Source organism: Herpailurus yagouaroundi, unplaced genomic scaffold, assembly GCF_014898765.1.
Source record: "Herpailurus yagouaroundi ecotype Mexico unplaced genomic scaffold, PumYag 202, whole genome shotgun sequence".
NCBI classification, from domain to species: domain Eukaryota; kingdom Metazoa; phylum Chordata; class Mammalia; order Carnivora; family Felidae; genus Herpailurus; species Herpailurus yagouaroundi.
The window spans coordinates 15,433,617-15,441,242 of NW_024412433.1; the positions used below are offsets into that span (position 1 = coordinate 15,433,617).

Sequence of the window (7,626 nt, forward strand, 5' to 3'; positions counted from 1 at the left end):
CTCCGCGGCCTCGTCGGGCACCCGGGGCCCCCCGGGCCGCTCGCGTCCCACCTCCAAGCCCGGGAGGCTCTCGGGCCCAGCCCGGCCGCACGCCGAGGCCGCGCCGCCGACCGGCCCTCGCCGCTCCCACAACGGGCGCCGCACTCACCGCGACGCAGGAGCCCCCGTTCTTCCAGCCTCGGGCCCGCGCAGGCCTGGCTGCGCCCCAGAGAATTCACGCCCCGTGCCGCCTCCTGGGGACCCCGGCGCAGCCGCCGCGCCCGCACTGCGAGAGGACGACCTTCTGCTACCCCGGCCGCAGCCGCCGCCGCCGCCACCGCCTCGTCCCAACCCCGGCCGCGGCGACACACTCGCAGGCGCCGGCAGACCAGCGTCTGTTGAGCCGAACCGCCCGGGACGCGCACCCCCGGCCGGCGCTCGTTGCATATGCAGAGAGGCCGCCGCCCATTGGCCCGCGGGCGGTGGCGCGTGCGGGGCTGGGCCTATCGAATTCCGGCCGGGGAGCGCGGCGCGGTCGGCCCGGGGCGGGACGGGGTTACTACGGGTCATTCGGCGGAGCCGCCGCGGACGGGACCCAGCCGCCACCGGCGCGGGGCGGGGACCCGGTCGGCGGGAGGGATCGGACCGCAGCGGCGGGGGGGAGGGGAGGCGGGCTCTGCGGCCGAGACGTGGGCGGAGGACAGGCGGGTCCAGCGGGGTCTGCAGTAGGGCTGCCCCCTCAGGGGGAAAAGACCGCCCCTCCCCAAAAAAAGAACTGGAAATGCACTGTTGCTGCTGTGGTGTTTAAATGTTAACATCGACCATGCGATAATACGCGTATTCTTTTCACGCTTAAGCGCATCACTATCCTTTTCTTCTTGCACACGTTTTTGGCAAATTTTGTAAAATAAAATGATTTTCGGAAATAATCGGAAGCGAGAGGGGCTCCTTTATTATTTCTCTTGTTTTGGCCCCACTTAACCCGGTAAATAGCCCATCAAGATTTGATTGTTTTCAAGGGATAAAGTTTATTCCACATTATTGTTTTTAGACATTCTTCTTCTGCATCCAGAAGTGTTTCTGTATTTTAAAGAGTTTGTCGTTATATCTCATTTTAAACACTGCAAAGCAAAAAGGACAGGAGTGCAGGTACACTGCCTCCCCACAAGCAAACAAATGCAAACCAAAACACAAATGACTAACACAAAAACTACAGTGCTCTGAAAAAAAAAAAGATGTCTTTCGTTACCCACTAGTAGGAGGGTTGGGCTTTTTTTTTTTTTTTTAACCCACCAAAATATTTAATCGGTCTGGGAACAAAGTTATAACAATAAGTCAGATGTGATACCACAGGAAATAAAACTGATTTGGAGGATTTTATTTTTTTTATTTTTTTATTTTTAGTGAAGGAGCTAGAAATAGCTACTTAAATAGTAAATCTCCCCGCTATGCAAAACTTTTCTTTAAGTAGGTGAAAGGTGACGTTTCTGAGCCAGCCAGAGGCTAAAAGCAAGGGCGCACTTCCCAAGAGAATCTCTAAAATCAGCGAGGCAGTCTGAACTTGAACTCGGTGGAGCGTTGATGCACACAGCAAAGAAAGCTCTCGCACCTTGGGCCCCAGGCCAATTTAGCTACCTAAAGGAATGGCTACCTGACTCAGGCAACCTGTTCTTCCACTAGGAAATATGTTCAGTTGCTGCTAGTCTTTAGAAATGCTATCGAAGGACGGACTCTGGGGACGCCTGGGTGGCTCAGTCGGTTAAGCGTCCGACTTTGGCTCAGGTCATGATCTCACAGTTTCATGAGTTCGAGCCCCACCTCAGGCTCTCTCTCTGTCTCTCCCTCCCTCCCCTGCTCTTACTCTCTCTGTCTCTCTCAAAATAAACTTAAAAATGGTTATTTAAAAAAAAGTTTTCAGTATATTTTAATTTTTATCTAGAGCTTTTGAGAGTTATAGGATTTGCCTTCACTTTCCTTTTAGAAAAATTCAATTCAGGGGCGCCTGGGTGGCGCAGTCGGTTAAGCGTCCGACTTCAGCCAGGTCACGATCTCGCGGTCTGGGAGTTCGAGCCCCGCATCAGGCTCTGGGCTGATGGCTCGGAACCTGGAGCCTGTTTCCGATTCTGTGTCTCCCTCTCTCTCTGCCCCTCCCCCGTTCATGCTCTGTCTCTCTCTGTCCCAAAAATAAAATAAACGTTGAAAAAAAAATTAAAAAAAAAAAAAAGAAAAATTCAATTCAGAAACTATAACGGCCAACTAAATGAAAGCATCCAACAGTACCTTTTATAGCTTTGTTATTTTTCCAAATTACAGGGGAATCCAGGGAGATATCTTTGTAATTCTCAAGAACACTTAATGATCTGTTTTATTTGAAGGGTCGCAGAAATAGTCTGTGACCGCCTGGCTAACTACTGCTAACATTTTCCATAATCATTATAATGTAAAACCAGGGCCAGCTGATGTTCAAAAGTGTAACAGTAGCCTTTTTTGTTCTTTCATTTCTGGGAATTGAGAAGGGGTGGGAGGAGCTGAGGTAGCACGGGATACTATAGGTTTGAGTTACGATGGTTCTGGCTCCAAGGATCAGAACAATCAACAAAAAACGATGACCTTTATTTGCGTCACATAAAGATTACTCCAGAGGCAGGGCAAGTCTGAGATGAGTCCAGAGACTCTGCCCTGTCGCTGAGGATCAGAGCTTTTACCACCTTTCACTGTCAGTCTCAGCATATCGGCTTCATCACAGATGGCAGCCACAGTGTCAAGTGTCACATGAAAACACAACAGCAAGTGGCCCAAACCTAGAGGCATGTTCCCTAAGGCCATTTCTTATTAAGGTGGAAACCCTTCGTCAGAAGGCTCGCGACAGACCGCTCCTCAAGTCCCATTGGCTGGAATTAGGTCACATGTTCATAGCCTAGCCGCAAGGGAGGCTGGGAAGGGTGGGCCTTCCCGGCCTCCCTAATGGGAGGCAGGCACTGTCAACGTGGAAGCAGACAGGGAACGAATAAATGTGGGAAGGCCTCCAGTAACTGCCACAGATAACACCTGAAAGTATTTCTCTCTGACACAAAGTGCTTAAACAATAAAACCATCTATTATCTCGCTTAAAATGGCCAGAGGAAAGCACTTCCGGGGTTGCTTCAAAGGCTCAACTGGTGTTATCGAGAGCCTAGATTCTTCTTTCTCTGCGTTCTGCCAAGCTCAGTGTTTATGTTCTTTCCCTTCATGATTTTGCTAGCAAGTGAAATGCTCTGATAAACTGAGCCCCCCTCACAGATCACCTACCAGGGCTGGGGAAGGACAGTCTAGCAGCTGGACACAGCATCATTTGACCTCCAGTTCAAACTGTAAGAAGGGCACTGTGAAGGACAGGGCTCACCCCAAAAGAGGATCATCCTCAAGCTGGCTCTTTAGCACTGTCCTTTAAGGGACCTTTAAGAGTTTTATCAGGCAGGGCATGCCCAGTTGGCTCCTTTGGTAGACCAGGCAGCACTTGATCTCAGGGCCATGAGGTTAAGCCCCCCCATCCTGCTTACCTTTTTTTCTTCTTTCTTTCTTCTAAGGAGGTTTTTTTTTTATTTTTTAAATTTTATTTATTTTTAAAAATTTTTGTTAACATTTATTTATTTTTTGAGAGACAGAGCATGAGCGGGAGAGGGGCAGAGAGAAAGGGAGACACAGATTCCGAAGCAGGCCCCAGACTCTGAGCAGTCAGCACAGAGCCAGACACAGAGCTCGAACTCAGTGACTGCGAGATGGTGACCTGAGCCGAAGACAGATGCTTAACCGACTGAGCCGCCCAGGCATCCCTCTGCTTACTTTTTTAAAAAAGAGTTTTATCGGGCAGTACTTACCGGGGAGGAAGTAGTATGATAGGACCTGTGGATCCCGTAGTCACATGCCCATCATTGCTACTCTGCCATAAAATGGGTCCCTTAGTAGCAGACAAATGTTACACAAGATTCCATGATGGCAAATCAGGCACTCTGTGAGTCAAGACTCAGTGGGCAGGATTGGCAAATCCATACAAAGATTTTGTAGCAGCCCCAGTAAAGACAAATAATTGCCCTACACACTGGTAGGGAGAAAGCCCTGAGGTGGAGATTCACAGGTGCCATCAGCATATACTGGACATATGAGTGATAAGATATGTGCAGGGCACCAACACATCTGCTACAAGTGGGCAATCAATTGTGTCTACCATTTATCTTTTTGTTGGGGGGGAAAAATGGAATGTATTTCAAGGAATTTTCCAGTTACTGAATTTCAAGGAAAGAACCAGGAGAATTCTAAGAGGTCCTGTGTGTCCAAATCCTGTGGTCCTGTCTTTCTAGAAAGCCCTTTGTAACATAGGCATCAGATTCAGGAGGAAAGTGCGTGGTGATCATGACGTAAGATATCACAGTGGGATACCTTCCTACCCACTCTATATAAAGACCTCTAGGGATTGAGATTCTTAATGTCAGTGTTCTCAATGACACTAGATTGCATAAACACTCTTATCAGTATGAATCTATTCCCAGCCCTACCCATCAGAATTCCATAAAAATAAGCTAATGTTAATTATATATATATATATATATATATATATATATGCTTATTTATTTTGAGAGAGAGAGAAAGAGAGCATGAGCAGGGGAGGGGCAGGGAAAAAGGGAGAGAGAGAATCCCAAGCAGGCACTGCTCTGTCAGCACAGAGCCCGATGAAGGGCTCAGTCTCATGAACCATGAGATCATGACCTGAGCCAAAATCAAGAGTCAGACGCTTAACTAACTGAGCCACCCAGACACCCTTAATTAGCTTTTGAAAGTAACAACACATACTGTCTCATACCAAGTTCATTTTGATTAAGGATAATTTCCAATTAAGGAAGTGAACATTTTTTTTAAACATGTATTCATTTTTGAGAGCACACAAGTGGGGGAGGGGCAGGGAGAGGGGGACAGAAGATCCGAAGTGGACTCTGTGCTGACAGGCTGACAGCAGCAAGCCCAATGTGGGGCTCGAACTCACTAACTGCAAGATCATAACCTGAGTTGAAGTGACACTTAACCTGACTGAGCCACCCAGGTGCCCCTAAGGCAGTGAAATTTATTAGCTACACATTTGTCTGTGTCTTAAAGTCTCTTTAAATCCACTGTTGGGCTTGTTTGCTGCTCTATGTGGGAGTCTCAACATATATAGAGTCTTATAATATCTTCATTAAACTTTATAATTTTTCAGTTCATTTGAATATAGACATAAAGAACTCTGAATTCAGGAAGTTATAGTAAACTCTCCAAAATAGTTGGTTTTCTAGTATTTTTTAAAGGTATTCTGGAATAGAGACTTGATATGTTTGATTAAAAAGAGATAACTGAGACATAGCAGTTAGAATTAAGTTTGACTGTATGTAACTGAGAATGCAAAATAATAGTGGCTGAAGCATACAAGGACTTTAATTCCACCTAAAAGGAGTATGGAAACTCCATGTAATCATCAGGGACCCAAGATGATTCTCTCTTTCTGCTATTATTCCTCATGTGTGGCTTTTTCATGTGTGACTTCCCTACTCAAGGTCATAAAATAGCTGCCAGTGACTTCCCTACTCAAGGTCATAAAATAGCTGCCAGAGCTCCCACCATCACATCTACCTTCCAGGCATCAGGAACAAAGAAAAGAAGATTGTAAAAGGCATGCAACTCCCAGTAAGTCTCTTTAGGCAATTAAAAGAATTATGAAATTGTTTTTCCATTTTCCATTTTTTGTTTTTTCCATTTTCTGGTCAACGTGCCATTGACCAGAATAGACTGGGATGTGAAATCTCCCAGAAGCACACATTACCATCCTAAATGAAATCATGTTTCTGTTACTAACCATGAAGGGACGTTATTGGGTAAGTTATTGGGTAAGGGAAGTTATTGGGTAAGCAACCTACAGTCTGCCCCCCCCCTTGATAAAGATGGGGCAGTTGATGGAAACCATAATATGTTGAGCACTGAAATACATGCCTTTATTTTATTTTATTTTATTTTATTTTATTTTATTTTATTTCATTTTATTTCATTTCATTTCATTTCATTTCATTTCATTTCATTGGTTTATTTATTTATTTTGAGAGAGAGAAAGCAGGTGAAGGGCAGAGAGAAGGAAAGACAGAATCTCAAAAAGGCTCCATGCCATCAGCACAGAGCCCAATGTGGGGCTTGAACTCACTGTGAGATCATGACCTGATCTGAGATCAAGAGTTGGACACTTAACTGACTGAGCCACTCAGGTTCCCCTGAAATACATGCCTTTAACCTGATGTTGTTCAAGTTTTCCTAGGGCCAACGAAAGTGCTCCTGTTCATTTCTCCCTTTGATTTAGAAGTTTGTGACAATAGAGGGCAACTGTTCTACATTTTTCTGACAAAGAGCTTTCGTATAATTGTGAGGTTATATGTCCTTTCTCTTCTTGGGAACCATCGGTCTTAATTTTCTTCACAGTTCCTTACTGAACTTCATGCTTTCATCCTTTTTGCTTCTTTTTTCTGGACCTGCTATAGTTTCTTTATATCATTATAAAATGTTTGGAAGCCAAGCTGGGATTCAATGCTCTAATTAATTGCACATTAGTTCAAGATATTTCTGTGCCACTAGGTGACAGGTACTGTGCCAGATGCTGCAAATATAGCACTTATCAAGACAGAAAAGGTCCTGACCCTTAAGGAGTTTATATTCTAAGATAGGATCACTATAATAAATAAATAAAAATAGTGAAAGAAGATAATTACAGAGTCAAAGACGCTCGTTAGACCTTAGGATAACTGGAAGAAAGGAAGACCAGAGACACTTTTGGATAGAGAGGTCAGCGATGACAACTCAGAGAGGTGACACTGCAGCCCTGATGAGGAACTGGCTGAGAGTTTTGGCAGGAAAACCATCTTCCCGCTCTAGAGAGCTTTTCCCAGAGCCTAGGGACATATGCTTGTATCACGTGAACTTGACCTGGCCTTTTTAGGAATCCTGCCCAGTTTGCAGAATCAATAAATGTAACGAGGACCACAGTCCTATCATCTAAAGCTTCATTAGATCTTGCTTTGTCATTTAAGGCATTTAATTTAAATGTCAAGTGCTCTGTGAAGCTCCCAAGCAAAATGACGAGTCCCATTTTCTGTGCTTTGTTTGTGCCATTGGGTTATTGGTTAGGCCTCTTTAGGTTCCAAAGAATAGGAAACGGAAATTAAACTTGCTTAAGCAAATGGCATTTATTGGCTTACAAAATTGAAGGGAGTTTATCTACCCGTAGGGACAGCTTGATAAGGAGCTCGAAAGAAATCAGAAAGTGCAATTTGGACTCTCTCTCTGTTCCGCAGGTCGGCTTCCTTTGGTGCCTGTGTTTGAAACCACCCCCCCCACCCTCGCCCCCAGCAGTAAGACTGCTGGAGGCCCTTGCCTACTCGGAGCCCACAGGAAACTCAGGGTCTCTTCCCAGAAATCTCTTTTGCGCTTGAGCTTCTGTGCGTCCCTCCCTGCCCAATCTGCGTGCCCGGATGCCCGGAACACCCCGCTCTGTCCCGACCTGATTGACTTGCTCCCCCCTGGGACGTGAGAGTGGGGTTCAGGAATCCACACCCCAAAGGCACTGAGGCAGTGTGGTGGAAAGGCAGACGTAGCTCTTCC

General features: G+C 46.0%; 1 protein-coding gene across 4 annotated transcripts in view; it reads right to left on the reverse strand.

The window, feature by feature from the left end:
* Positions 1-255, reverse strand: part of ACSL3 (acyl-CoA synthetase long chain family member 3) — a 79,293-nt gene extending 79,038 nt beyond the window's left edge. For all 4 annotated transcript variants that reach the window (XM_040450882.1, XM_040450879.1, XM_040450881.1 and 1 more), the window contains exon 1: positions 149-255. The gene's annotated coding sequence lies outside the window, so the exon portion shown is untranslated. The remainder of the gene's footprint in view (positions 1-148) is intronic.
* Between the last annotated feature and the right edge of the window lie 7,371 nt (positions 256-7,626).